Below are 14,345 nucleotides of genomic sequence, written 5' to 3' on the forward strand. Positions count from 1 at the left end.
GTGCAGTGCGAAAAGTGGCACTTTTTGGCGGTCATCAGTACAGGTATCGATAATTCTGCAGTTATAGCTGGTGTGGGATAAGATATGCAATAAAGTGTTACGTCTCTGTAGCGGCAGAGGGTTCTGTCTAAAAGGAAATGGTGCACACTGCTGATAAACTGCTGGGGAATAGGTGTTTCTTTGGGGGAATCTGCCATTTCTTTCAGACAGACCCGAAGGCAGCAAACTTTTCTAAAATAGAGGCCAGAAGCACACATGCGAACTTAAAAAGTGCTGAGGATTATCATCATTTGTGGGAATTGCATTTGCATCTGGCAAAAGCCACCTTTGGTTAATTGAGTTAAGCTTATTAGCATTTTCTATTCTTTCCTGTGTACTCAAGTAGCAACAAAAAATCTTGGTAGTGAATTCTTTTCCAAATAATTTGATTTGCCTAAGTAAGAAGAGTTGTGGGTTGTTGGCCAGTTGCTTTTATTTTTTTTTCTTAATTAAAAAAAAAAAAAAAAGGCAGAAATAATTCACTAGATATCATCTGGCTCTTGTTTTCAAAGTTGACAGCAAGTGTGCTGAATGGTAATCCTCATTCACCTGCCCCTCCCCTCCAGTAATGTGCTGTGCTGAATTCTTTTAAGGTCTTTTGTCTCATTAAACAAAATGTGAGAGCTTTTCTCCAAGATGGTGTGACAAGTATGAAAGATTTTCCCATGGCAGAGAGATTTGTATTGTGAAGTAAAAGATGCAGGGTGATGGGCATTTGAAATCAAGAATGACAGTAAAGACTAGGTGTTCAAACCCTAGCTATTGCAGGATAGCCAGCTGTGCTACATCACCCCCAGATTTCCATGTTACACCATTTGGCTACCCAAATTAAGTTGGTTTTTGTCAACAGCAGCTCTTGAATATTTTTATTAATCAATCATTCTCTGAGATTTCTTAATGACAGGGCTCTGAAAACTGTATTCCTCCTGTCTCTGCAGACACTTCCTCCATGCCTCTTGCTCCTTCTAAGCTGTTTTGTGTGCTGGATGTGTTTTTTTTCCTGCATATACTACAGGACTTTGGCAAGTTACCCAGAGGAATCCTGAACGTAGCAATAAAACAGCAGGGTTAGCTCTAAGAAACTTCCTCCTGTTCTCACCTTTCTGGGATGTATCTGAAACATGTCTCTGAATGGTTCATTCCTATTTTATTTAGTTTCTGTCTTCCTTTCCATATGGCTTCTCTGTTTCTGTTTTTTCCCTTCAGCTTGCTATTAATAAAATTTATAATAATAACTTAAGAAAGATACATAGGGAAAATGCATTCTGAAAGAAGATCCTTAGACATAGTTCTGCTGACAGGAGGGGAGAAAACCTGGGTTGTGCTGCTGGCTGTATTTAGGATGGAGCATAGGTTATTCCTTCTGCAAATGAAAGAGTGGCATTAGGTACACGGGGAAGCACGGTGTAATAAAACACCTTGCAGAGTGGTGCAGTGGTGAGAAGAGCTATGCTGGGTGATGGCTCAGCCAGTTTCACATGTAACAGGGTCACAGGTGGACTGAGAATTCAGATACCAGAGTTTCCCGGAAATCAACTCTTAGGAGACTACAAAGGTGTTATCTGGTAGCTTGCTCAAAAGGGAAGTAATTCATAGGCTGTCAATGTTTCTGTTAGGTTATGGAAGAACACTTCAGTTCCCAGCTGACTTCTATCAGATCTGCTAAAAATAGGAAACTGTCCTGTTTTGGTCAACTTAGAGCAAAAATCTGAAGCAGGCTAGTGGGGCCAAGCTAACAAGAATGATATCTACATAGTGGCAATGTTTTTTTCCTAACACGTGTCCCACTGGCTTTTTTCTTTGCAGTGCTCACTTGGACAACGAGGGAGATAATACATGTTTATGCAAACACGTATATTTAACGGAACAAGAATATAGCTGCCACGTTAATTCAGGTGAGCAAACTCCAACTGTCTCAAGGAGCCTCTCACTGCCACAGTGAAACTGAGCTGGGGAAGTCACACTCCTGCCGGCTCCTGCTGATAAATGAAGAGATTCATTGCTCACTGAGTGGGGACTGTCTTTCATCAAGCCAAACACTGCTTAGAAAGTTGCTACCAAGTTAAAACCTTAATTAGTCTTCATTGTCCATTGAATCATTAGCTCACTGAGAACATTATACCTGGAAAAAACACTTTGTTTCTAAGCCCTGTGCAATTTAAATGAAATCCCAAGTGCTTCAAAGAGTTCAGTCAGAAGGAATCTGAGCTGACAGCACTTTTTTTTTTTTTTTTTATAAAAGAAGCTTTAATTGGCTGTTAAGTTAAAGCTTTGCAGCTTTGATAGGAGAAGTGTTATAGGTTAAGTTAATAGGGAAAATTGAGAAACAATTAGGGCAGCTTTAAATTAATTACTCACACTATTTATTTTGAGCTTATTGAACAATTGTGTTGTATGCATAAGTGTTTGAAATTAGCCATCTGTGCAAGATAGCTTTGACCTAAATTGACCTTCTTGTGTAAGTAGTTTGCCCTAATTCCTATACTGTATCCCTAATTTTACTGATAGATCAGCTTAATTGGGAGTAAAGATGAATGTGCTCGAGAGGTTCCATACTTTTCTGTTGAAACTAAACTCACCTGTGCAGACAAAGGTAGAGAAGGCTTTCCAAGAGATGGCTGAGGAGGTTACAAGGGAGCTGAACTGTTTCTTGTTAACCCTCTGGGTGCCCGGCTGGGTTCCATTTGCTTCTGGTCAGCTGTGTGCCTGCACCATGCCCCGTTCTCACCGCTGCTCACCCTGCTCTAGGAGGGACCCTCAGAAGGAACAGCGAGTTGATTTGAACTAACTGCTGTAATCTCTGTAATACCGGCAGGGTCTTTTAATGCCCTGCTCCGTTCTGCTGTGTTTTTTTTTTCAGGGAGCGACAGGGGGCGAATGACTTGGAAGGAGAATTATCCAAACAGAATACCTCAAATGCTCCTGGCAAAATGGGAGCCAACAAAACCAAAACAAAACAATTGCTCACCTTTGAAATTGAAAGGGTGAAAATATTCTTGGTGCTGATTTTCGAGGCATTGAAACGTTCTCGCCCCCGCTGCTTTCCCTGTTTGTGGCAGCCCCAGGCCAGAACTGCTCCAGCTGGCCCAGGGGGGGCTGTGCGCAGCCGGGGGGCTGGGGGGCTGGGGAGGGGGTACACGGGACGCCCCGGCTCCTGCGCGGCTCCCTCTCCCTCTCCCTCCAGGTGTCAGCCTGGCACCGCGCTGCCTCCGCACCCGCCGGGCTGACCCAGGGCCCGGCAGCGCTGTGCCGCTGCGCAGGCCGGTGCTTGATTCTCTCGTGAAGTGGCCGGCAAAACGCCTCCTCCCGTTCTGTGTTCGTGGGGACCTGGCCGTTCGTATGTCTGTTGCAGGCAAAGAAATGGGAAGTGCCCTGGGAGTCCTTCTCCCACTGTTGGAATCGGCTGCCGTGGGAGAATGCGGGTTGCTCTGAGTTTTCCAGAAAAGACAGTTCGGTGCCCAGGAATGGCGTCTGTTATCAGTCTGACCTTAGTTGAGAAAAATATATTTTGAATGTTGATCAAAGGGGTTGAGTGTCTTCCTTTGCATTGTGCTTACAGCTGTGTCCGTGTATAGCTCAGGGTTTTTTTTTTTTGCATGTGATTAAAAACAGTTGTGTTCTCCATGGGGAGGAGAAGGAGGAAGTATATTGCAAAATACTGTGTGCAGGAGTGTTTCAATGCAAAGCCTGTGAATAAAATATAGGTACTGGTTTATGACCATAGAGACCATGTATTAATTTATGTGCATAAAGCAGTTTTGGTTCCATATCAATGTGCAAAGAAAGCTTGCGAAGGACCTTGTGTACTATACATGTTTACTGACAGTTACATCAAGAGGTAGAGATATTTAAAGCCCCTTGTCATATAAAACAGATAGATCCTGTCTCATACTTTCTTGAAAGTAGCCAAAGTATCTGAGGAATTAACTACTGGATGTTAAGTGGTGGAGTTCCATATAAGAAAGTGAGGTTCAGAGCTCTGTGGAAGTCCAAGAGTCTTTGAAAGAGTGTGTGTCTGTGTAGAATAGAAATCCCAGGACACTCCTGATCCACAAGCTCCCTTCATGAGAGAGCATTAGGAACACAAGCACCTTGTTTCTAATGATCAGAGTGATGTTAATACTAAGAAGCTGGATTTCAGGGTCCTCTTCCCTGAAGATACATCTGTCCTCCTCACCCTGTTCCTGCTAGGATTTTTGTGGTAAAGTTCTCCGTGGTTTCCTATAGAGTGCTCCTCGGTATAGCGCCTGAGCAGCTTCCAGGAGTGCCCGAAACAGAACGCCTGACATCTGCCATGGGGGTTCAGGCTCTCTTTCCTCTCCCCATGGAGAGATGTATGTGCGATGTGTGCAGTGAAGTGACTTGTTTTGGTAGGGCTCTTCCTTTTTTTTTTTTTTTTTTTTTTTGGCATTTTTGTTTTCCGATTCAATCCCTTTGGCTTTCAGCTCCGGCTTCTGAATCTCAGCATCTGTCAGTGGTGCGATAAATTCTCTTTGGTGATAAGAGAACAGCTGCCAATAGCAAGAGCAAGGATGGCATTTGGGCTTTTTCCTGCCGTGTGAGAGCTTACAGTCAGCAAAAATGCACTGTGTACACAATGGAAGAAGTCACCTCTTCTGCACAGCCTACTATTCTTTTTTTCTAATTCAGCAGCATCTTTTCCCTTTGTATTAAGCAGATGCATATGAACAATTGTGCAGCATAATAGAGTCCTGAACCTAAAGAACTGGAATTAATTGACAAATGGCTTTTTTCTGGATAGATTCTGAAGGTGAAAATGGTGAGGGGACGATAAAGGAATTTTTTTGAGAAATTAAGGAATTTTCAGGGAAAGAAAGAAGCTGTTTGAAAGCTGCTTAATCATGTGGGATGGTGTTTCCTAGCAAAACATCCTTCTCCCAGTGAAATTGATAGAGAAAAAATTATCTCCTTTCCGTGGAGTCCTGAATTTTAGGAGCATAGGTTTGGGTTGTTTTTTGTCTATAAAATTTTATCACAGCTGGAATTCATGCCATGACAGACGGCATTTTGAGACAAGCTATTCTGACCAGAGAGATTTTGTTTCTCTGGTTGTGGAGAGTTTAGTTGATTTATTTATAATGAGGGTGAAACTCCAGGAATTGTGGACAGCTTTGGTTGACACGGTGATTTCACTCTTGGACAACTGTGACTTTGCTAAAGTAGGAACCAGACCATTCCTGTGAAAGTATGTGTCTTTCCCTGCCTGGTCAAAGACTGACAGCAAATTTCCCCAAAGGGGATCATGTTTCTAAGACACTGTTAAAAGTCAAAATAGCCTTTCTGTAAAGTAGTCCTACACTTGTGGCTTACGTGATTGTAATTTCTTGAGTAGCTTCTCCACAGTCCATGAGAGAGGCTGGATATTCAGTGATGTTTAAGCATGTTTTGGGATGTGCGGATACTCGGAATGATTTCTTGGTGTCAGGGGGATTAGGTGCCCTTTCCAACACTTTTGTTGTAAATCCTTACTGTTGCTGACTGACCTCTGTGGGTATTTGAATGTCGCTGTAAATGTGACAGGAGACACACGGTCTCATTAGGTCCTGATGAGGATTTGTATGCCTAAATCGATTTGACATTTTCCAAAATCCCTTCCAAACTTTTAATGTGCTCTTAAATTTGATCTGTGAAGTGCCACTTTATTCCCAAACGAGGCCTGGGTACTTGGCATTTGGGATCATCTCACTGCACTTACTTTTGTCTTGTTTTTTCTTCATCTGCCAAGATGAGCGCATGCAAATCATGATTTTTTTTTTTTTTTTTCCCTGACTCTGTTGCTAAATGCCAAAATCTCTGCTAAGTAGCAGTGGTATAGTTTGAGAACTGGAGATGTCAAAATAAAGGTTTGCCTTGCCTCCAAAAATGCTTTGGGACCGAAAGATCTGGGAAATGGCGGGGAAACGATTGTCTCATTTTGCTGACTGCACTGTGGATATTGTTGTGTATCTGACAGGACTAGGTTTTTCCCCTTGCTAGTTAGTTTGTCGTAGGAAATTTTAGGTTTCCCTCAGTTATCTTGATTATTAAAATTGAAATGCCATGATCTTCCGAAGAGTTACAGTTTACCTTCCCTCTCTCAGCCTCGTTGACTGTCTAGCTTTTTTGAGTCATCGAGACCTTTAAATGCAAAGATATGTGGAGGAGACAGTATATTAGGAAACGCTGGAAAATCAGTGAAGAATGAAGCACAGTATAACTAGCAAAATTCTGCAGCTGTTTTTAACGTATTATTTTGTAATGTCTTTTGTCTGCTTTTTATGCTGGTGGATGCCCCAGTCCCATCTCCATGTGAGGCTGGGAGCCCTAGAATGCTTCTTTTCAGCAATCACTTGGACTAAAAATCCTCTGTAGAGGAGAGATTGAAGGGGGTCGGTAGTCTTCTTTCCTGCCTAATTTTCCCTTTTTGTCAGTTAATTCCACATATTTAAGATAATGTATCAATTTCTTTTTTTTTTTTTTTTTTTTTTTTTTCAGTTCTAAAACTGAAGCAAGTTCCATACAGGATTGTTTCACAATCTTAGAAGCATTTGCTAGAATTTTTCTCTGTTGCTCTCCATTTGCATCTTCCTTGCCATTTCCTTTAGTTCACAAACCATACTTCGTACTTTATCTTGTCAGTCATACAAGACTCATCAGTGTATCCCCAAACCAGCTGCAGAGCACTTGAATTTGGCCAACCCTGAGAATTCTGTTATGCTTCTGCTTCTTTTTTTGCAACCTTGGAATAAAGATAATACAGTCTCTTCTTATGATGCCATACTGTGCTAAGATGAGGCGGTCATTTAACTCCTTATTTGTGCTGTACACATTAAACCATAAGGAGAGTTCTGTTACTCTTGCCCAAAGCCCGTCTTTATTCTGCTTCATGTTTTCCTACAGCCTGCAAAACTGATGGATGCCTTCTGACGGCATTCCTGCCTTCTGAGTGACTGGTGGATTGAAAGCTTTTTACTCCGCACCAGACATATCACTTGAGCTACTATTTTGTCAGCTTCTGCTGTGTCACTAGGAAGTGATCTTACGAACATTTGAAGTGTGCCTCTTCCCCTTCTAACATCTTTTGACTCTCATAGACATGCTGAATGATGTGAGTGAGTTATGAAAGCTTACAGCTAACCTGCTGATCTGTGCTGCTGGGGAGGGATTTTGTGTGGTAATTGGAGTGCAGCATGGATATTGCGGAGCAATAGGCAGTGAGCAGAGCTCAACAGCTCTCTTGCTTGTCCTGTGACCTTGTGTCAGGGAGAACCATCAGCCTTGGCTATTATGGGTATTTCTGGCAAGCTGAGAATTTTTTCAGCAGCCTTGCAAGGAGTTGAACAGCCACAGATGCTTTCTCCTGACTGGCGCTGGAAGTTTGAAGGGCAGCTGAATTTGCTAATGTTCGTGCTTTGATACAGAGTGTGAGAAATGTTGATGAGACATGAGGCAGAACAGCTTGCTGTATTGCTGCTGTATTGACTCTGCAGTGCTGACAGTAGTTAAAAAAATGGCTTTTGTACATAAGCTTAGTTAATATATAGAACTTGGAAGACAGCTAGGAACAGCTATGGGCAATGGGCACGGTCTCTCCCTGTCTCTCTCTTTTTAATAGAGTCGCTTCCCTGCCCAGAACTGCACTTTAATTTTCAATCACTTTAGTATCATTAGGAAAGGCTGAAGTTTTGGAAACATTTGTACAGTATAAGTACAAATAACAGTATCCATGCTTTGTCATACAAGGGAATGCACAATGAGGTCAGGGTTATTTTCCTGGTTGTTAGCAATGGTGACATTTTTATTTCGAGTATAAAACATGGTGTTCTTTTTGCTGACAAGTTAGTCCAAAGCAAAGGCTCAGCTGGAGTCTTTTAAAACCCACGACCGACTGGATGGGCTGTGCTTTCTTGGGTCCCCTGAACATATTTATGTTGAACTTCCCAGAGGAAACCTCTGCTGCAGTAGGAAAGCCATTTTAACAGCTGTTGAGTGAGTTCTGTTTGTTCTCTACTTGGCCCTCTTGTGTGTATCAAGCAGGAAAAGCAGATAACTCTACCAATAGTGAGAAGTCTGGCTAGGCTTGACAGAGCAAAGACCAAACAGAACGCGGCTGACACCTCTGATGTGGGGACCCGCCGTCCTGCCTGTATTCAGGCAGCCCAGTTTGCCCTCATTCTCACACCTCCAAGCTGCCCTTTGGTATCCAGAACCTGTGTCAGTGCTCCAGGCAGTGAGACCTCTTAGCTCCTGCCTGGTCTCGCTGGCTGTGCTGCTGCAGTAGGGAAAAGCCTGACTGAAACACTGCCTGCATGCAGCTGGGAGAGGCTGTGGTGGTTCTCAGCTCAGGGAGAGACCTGCAGCTTCCAGACCGAGCGAGAGGGAGTTGCAGCACCAACAGCAAATAACCTGGGAGAATAGATGACTTGGACTGCGTATCCATCTCTCTGTATCCAAGTCATCTCAACTTTATGTCAGAGTTTTTCAGGTAATTTTCTCAAATAATGGTTGCAGGCATGTTAGCTATTTCTAAGGTGGGATCAGATGGTAAACTCGGCCGCTCACCTTAGTGATCAGTCATTCCCTTGCTAATCCTGCAGACTTCAGTGGGAGTACTTGTTTGAGAGACAGAGTTTCACTCATGAAAACTGGGATCCTTCCTGTGAAGTACCAAAGGCTGTCCTTACACAATGCAGGTGGGTGAATGGTAGAAGAGACAGAGATTTTTTTTTTTTTTTTTTTGTTTAGCCTCATAATATTAATTGTTGTGTTCTCCAAGGCATGCATCAGGTCATGGAAGAAAATGCCAAATACCCATGGAATTGCTGAAAGAATATTTATCAGCATTTCTTTCTCCACCACATTTCAAAAAAAAAAAAAAAAAAACCAAACCCCAACATTACAAAAAAACCCCAAACCTGCAGCCTCATTATTATTTCAACGTAACTTCTGACACGAGGAGATCAAGCAATCATCTCCTTTTTGAATGCCAGTCTCTGACTGTCAGAGTGAAGAGACCAACTGTGGCTGTATGTGAGAGCAAGTTTCTGGGCACAGTACATGAGAGGCACTGGTGAGTTCCTTTCAGGCTGCTGGAATGCTTTTCTTTCCCCCTTCTGTCATGTTTCTTTTGTTCGTTTTTGTGGTTTGGTTTGTTTTTTTTTTTTTTTTTTGGTGTGGTTTTTTTTTTTTAGTTTAATGTTTTGTTTTGTTTTTTTTTTGGATGGACTAGTAAATTATTAGGATGTGGACTTGTCAAACAGGCTTGCCAGGTTTTCAGCAGTCATCCCAAGTGAACTGCCTAAAAAAGGCTGGCACTGCATCACATGGAATGACCGATGATATGTCATATATTTTTAATAGGCAAAATGTTTTAATAAACATTCTCCCTCCTAAAACACTGGATTTTAAAATAGGTTTTAGCCTTGAGCCATGTAGCTACCCAGCTGTGAATTTTATAAGGCAACAATCTCCACATCATTAGATGTTATGACTGATATGCCAGCAATTTAAATAGTATGTATCTCCACACATTAAAAAAGTTTCTGATAACAGTTAAAGGAAGGTTGACTCTACTTGGAAGATTTTCTCGTCTCAAAATGAAAGCAGTTTTCTAAAATTATGAAGACCAGGTGGTACTGTCTTCTAGTGAACTGCAAGTATCTGTTTATTCAAGCCATGCGGATATTTGCATCTGACAGCTTTAATCATGTTGCCTGACGTTTTTGAAAATCAGAATTATTTTTCTTTTCATGTGATTTCTACATCTTTGACCAATCAAAATTCAGCTGAAATTAGACTCCAGCTTGATCTGCCACACTTGTATTAGTTCATAGGAAAAGCATGCTTGGTCTTATTTTTTTCTTGGTTGCAACAGTTATCTTGTTTTTCTTAGAAGCATGTGGGGTGAAAATTTGAGTTGAAAGATGATCCAGTGACCCCTCTTTGGGCAGCCCAAGTCCCTCCTCTACAATGACTTCTGTGTAGCAGTCAGGAAATCATGTAGCCTTTTTAAGATCTGTTCTGACTCTAAACCTACTACCAAATTAAACACAGGCCCTCTCAAAAATGGCATACCTCTTATCATGTCTTACCTGTTGCTAAACTGCAAAGTGAAATCACACTGTCTTTATGTCTGAAAGACAGAGTTGGTAGAGATAAGGTTCTGCTTGACCTTGTACTTTCTTGCATTCTCTGTGAACTGCAATGATCCTTTACACACGGGCTAAGAGTGTTTAAAATGTTGAAAAGAAGTTTTGTTGTTTCTGAGCTTTTTGGTGGAATAGATCAGATGTATTTTCTGTGATTATTTTTAATTATTTAAGTTCACTGCTGGGGCATTTATTTACTTCACAGAATACCATTTTTTTTTTCAAACAGAAGACATGCTGTTACAATTCCAATAGGCATTCAAAAGTTCTCACAGAGTGATTCTTTTAATAGTTTACAATTAGTTTCAAGCCGTAGAAGGCAGCAACAGGCTTTCCATCCTGTTACAATAGGACAGAAGTTGAAGCACAAACGTTCCTTGAAAAATCTGGCCAGATTTAATTTCAGAGCGGTGTTAATCTTTTATAGTGTGCATAGTTTCATTCAACATCAGTGCTGTCATCTAACTAATGAACTGGATATATTGCTATATTGAACAGTATGATTGTTTAGTTGCATAATGTAAGGTTTTTCTTCTGGTGTCAGTAAAAGGTACTTGCATTTCTAGCATTGCAGGAAGAAACTTTTCATTACTGGTTACACAGGGATTTGTTTTACCAGCAATTAGGTAATCCAGATAGTTAGATTTTTCTTTTCAGCTTTGGTATGTCTCTATTTTTGGCGGCTAGACTGAATAAAGAGACCTTATTTTTGCAAGTACAAATGTTTGCTCTGTGAGTTTCCATTTTTACAGAAGTTAGCTGTTCTGAAGCTCATACTGCTCCATATTTCTCCCTATGAATGGGGCAACGTCTGACAACATGTCACTTTCTGTCTGAGGTGTTCTAATATACAAGCACTGAATAACAGCCTTGGAGAATGGGGTCCTAGAGGGAACACCATGACTGGTCTCTGTTATAGTAGTTGCTTGACACAGCCATGCTCACGTGAAGACACTGTCCTTCAGGTCAATGCCTGATGATGATTCTGAAAGAAGCTAAATAACAAAAGCCTTGTAGAGAATTTAGAAATTTTCTTGTGCAGATTCACATCTTTATTGCATTCAGATGGGTGGTGGCCTCCCTTCCAGAGGTGAATGAGTTGCTGTTACTCCCTAGTTTTGGTATTTTCTATTGTGGTAATGACCAGACAGAAAAGAAACGAGGGATCCTGAGTGCTAGCTGCTGTAAGGGCAAATAGCAAATAGCAGGCTCTGTGCTGCTTGGCTTTCAGTCCAAAAGACTAACTACAACCAGAGCATTAAAAGATGTGAGAGACCAAGTCACTGAATTGGGTCCCTACTCAGGAGAAAGCTCTTCAGTTCACCTGGTGGTCTTGTGCTGCCCTTAACAAAAGAGTGATAACTTTGCCTGACACTATGGTACAGGGGAAGACTTTGGAAAAGCATGTCCAGATGTGCCTGTTGGTTTCCATTTCTTTTACAGGTAATTCCTGTTCTTCATATTTCAGAGCTAGTGATGGCACAGCCACAGCACTGTGGTCTCTAAAGCTTCCCCAGGAATCCATACAGCCTTATCCGCTTAAATCATGAGAGGGGTTAGCACTCTTTAGGATTGGATTTGCTACTGACCAGCATAAAGCCTTTCTGCAGGTTATCTTTTATGATGGGATCTTATTTCTTGCCACTAGGCAGGTTTCACTCAGTCCCATATCATTCCTCTCCCCATTCCTCATGCGATGTCTGTAAGGAGCAGTTACTTAAATGGCAAATAAATCTGATTCCTTTTAGATGAAAAAACGAGTCGGGTAAGTTGCTGCTTGTTTTTGCTTTGATGGCTATGTCTATCGGGCAGTGATTTCTATCACTTTCTCCTTGCTGCTGTCACCCCTCATAAAGTCCATTCCCAGGGGCCTGACAAACTTGTGTGGCCTCTCTGCTGCAGGAGAGTATTCCTGCCCCGGCTGCCTGGCCTCGCTGTGTTCCCCCTCCGCAGCTCCGGGCCAGGGGAAGAGCTGGTTGCTCTGCTCTGGCACTGCATCGAGGGCTACAGCGGCTGGTGGGGAGCACGGGATGCCGGCAGTGATGGTGAGGAGAGGCCGTGCTTTTGCTTCTGCCGCCTCAATGCCAAAACTGGCGTAGGGGTGGAGGTGGAGAGGGAAGGGGCAATGCGCCAGGCGAGACGGACAGTGATCTCCCCGCGTGTTTCTTTGTGTGGTCAGACATCCCGGTGGGTTGAGGAGAGCCGTTTGATCTTGAAGACAAGGGCAGAGGGACCCCATGGTTTGGTAAGTATTCATAAGAGACCACCTCTTCCTCCCCGGCACATAAAGTAGGGATGGGTGAGTTCACTTCCTCCCCAGAGGAAGAGGAGCTGTGCGAGTGCCTCCTTCACCTTCCATTTTACGGCACGTGAATACCCGATTTCCAGGGTGAAGCCGGGGTGGCATATGCTTCCTAGTGCACTGTTTTGATACCAGGAGGGGAGCACTGCAAACCGTAGCACAATATTTGCTCAGCCTGCGCATAGATTCAGTTAAGTCTTGAAAGACTTTGTGGGTTATGACATTCCCCTAAATGTGCTGAGCTTTCTTTAACCTTTCATAAAACATTGTGATCTTTATGGACTGTATCATATTGTGCAGTAATGTGCTTTATTGTCCACAGAATAAGCTTTTCTTAAAGATAATTGGAAAGCTGGAAATGGCTGCTATCGGCTGATTTTTTTTTTTAATACATTATTTCTGAAATGGGCCTGGTGTAATAATGACCCTATCTGTTCAAGATTTAAGATTTGTCTTGGCAGAGAAAATTGATCCATTTCACCTTTGTCTAATGGAAATTTTTATCTGGGATTATCTGTTTATGTAAATGAATGTTCCTCTGAAAAGAGAACTTGAGGGGGCTGTAAATCTCAGTGACACTTTAGTTTCATGGGGGGAAAATTGGAAAGGATTCTAGTATTTATCTGACTGAAATTGGTTATAAAAACAAAATTATCTTCATGTACCTGCTGCATCTGATGTTTCCTGGAATTTCATTACCTTTTTGAATAATGCAACCTTATACTATATGCAGGATTCTCTGTGATTAGCCCCAAAATTGTTGGGGGGGTTGCTTCCTAGCGTTATAATTATCAGGAAAAGTCAGCCTGTTGGGGCAGTGGGATTCAGATTCAGTACCCTAATGGGTACCAATTAGCACAGTCACATTATTCATAGCGCTCTGTGTAGAGCAGTGAAAATATACCACATGACTTTTTTTTCCTTATGAGGTTTTTTTTCCGTTGTTTTTGGGTTTGTTGTTTTTGGTTTTTTTTTTGTTGTTTTTTTTTTTTTTTAAACTGAGGACTGAATCTAATTACAGGGGAAAATGTCTTTGGCTAATCAGCTTTTGTTTACAGTTTGCAGAGCAGGACTGTGAATGTAGCATTTAAACTAATATTTTAAACATCATCTTTAAAAGCAGTTTCACTGTTAAAGAGACAGACTGGGGTTTTTGCCAAGTTTCCTCTTGGGATCTACATGACACAGAACCGACCAGGCTAGATCCTTGCTGGAGTAGCCATGCCGAAACACAAAATTTGGCTTGTGCGTGCTATCAGTGAACATGGTTGTCTAACATAGCTGCTGTAAATACCCCCTCTTTTCTGGCACTCAGTGGGACTGACGGCGAATAGAGCAATGAATTGATTTTGTGCCTATTATTGTATTTAAAAAGGCACTATACAAGAACATACGACTTTTGATTATTTTAAAAATAAACAGGTGAAAACCCCATGTATTTTCATATGAGGCAAAGCTACTTTGTAGATATCTAATCCTTGCCATCTCTGGTAAACCAAAAAGGATTTAAATGGTATAATGACATGATAATGTCAATTGTACATGCCCAGAGGGAGCAGCAGAACACACACTAGAGATAAACATGCATTTAACATGTGGAACTTCTGGTTGCTATCTCTTCTGATGAAATCACTGCTTTCCTGGAGCAGAGGAAAAGCAGTTTGTATCTTCAAGCCATGAAAAGGTACACTTCATGGTATAAAATAGTGCCCCATATTTTTACATCTAAATAAGTGGCCTAATTTTCAAGCATGTATCAGAGCTGCTAGTTGCTCAGAGCCTTCAAAAATCAACCGCCCTTGCCTAGCTACCCAAGTGGAAGACAGGAGCCTAACTCTGGAGACTCGCCACCCGAG

This window comes from Tyto alba, unplaced genomic scaffold, assembly GCF_018691265.1.
Source record: "Tyto alba isolate M040663 unplaced genomic scaffold, T.alba_DEE_v4.0 Super-Scaffold_23, whole genome shotgun sequence".
NCBI classification, from domain to species: Eukaryota; Metazoa; Chordata; class Aves; order Strigiformes; family Tytonidae; genus Tyto; species Tyto alba.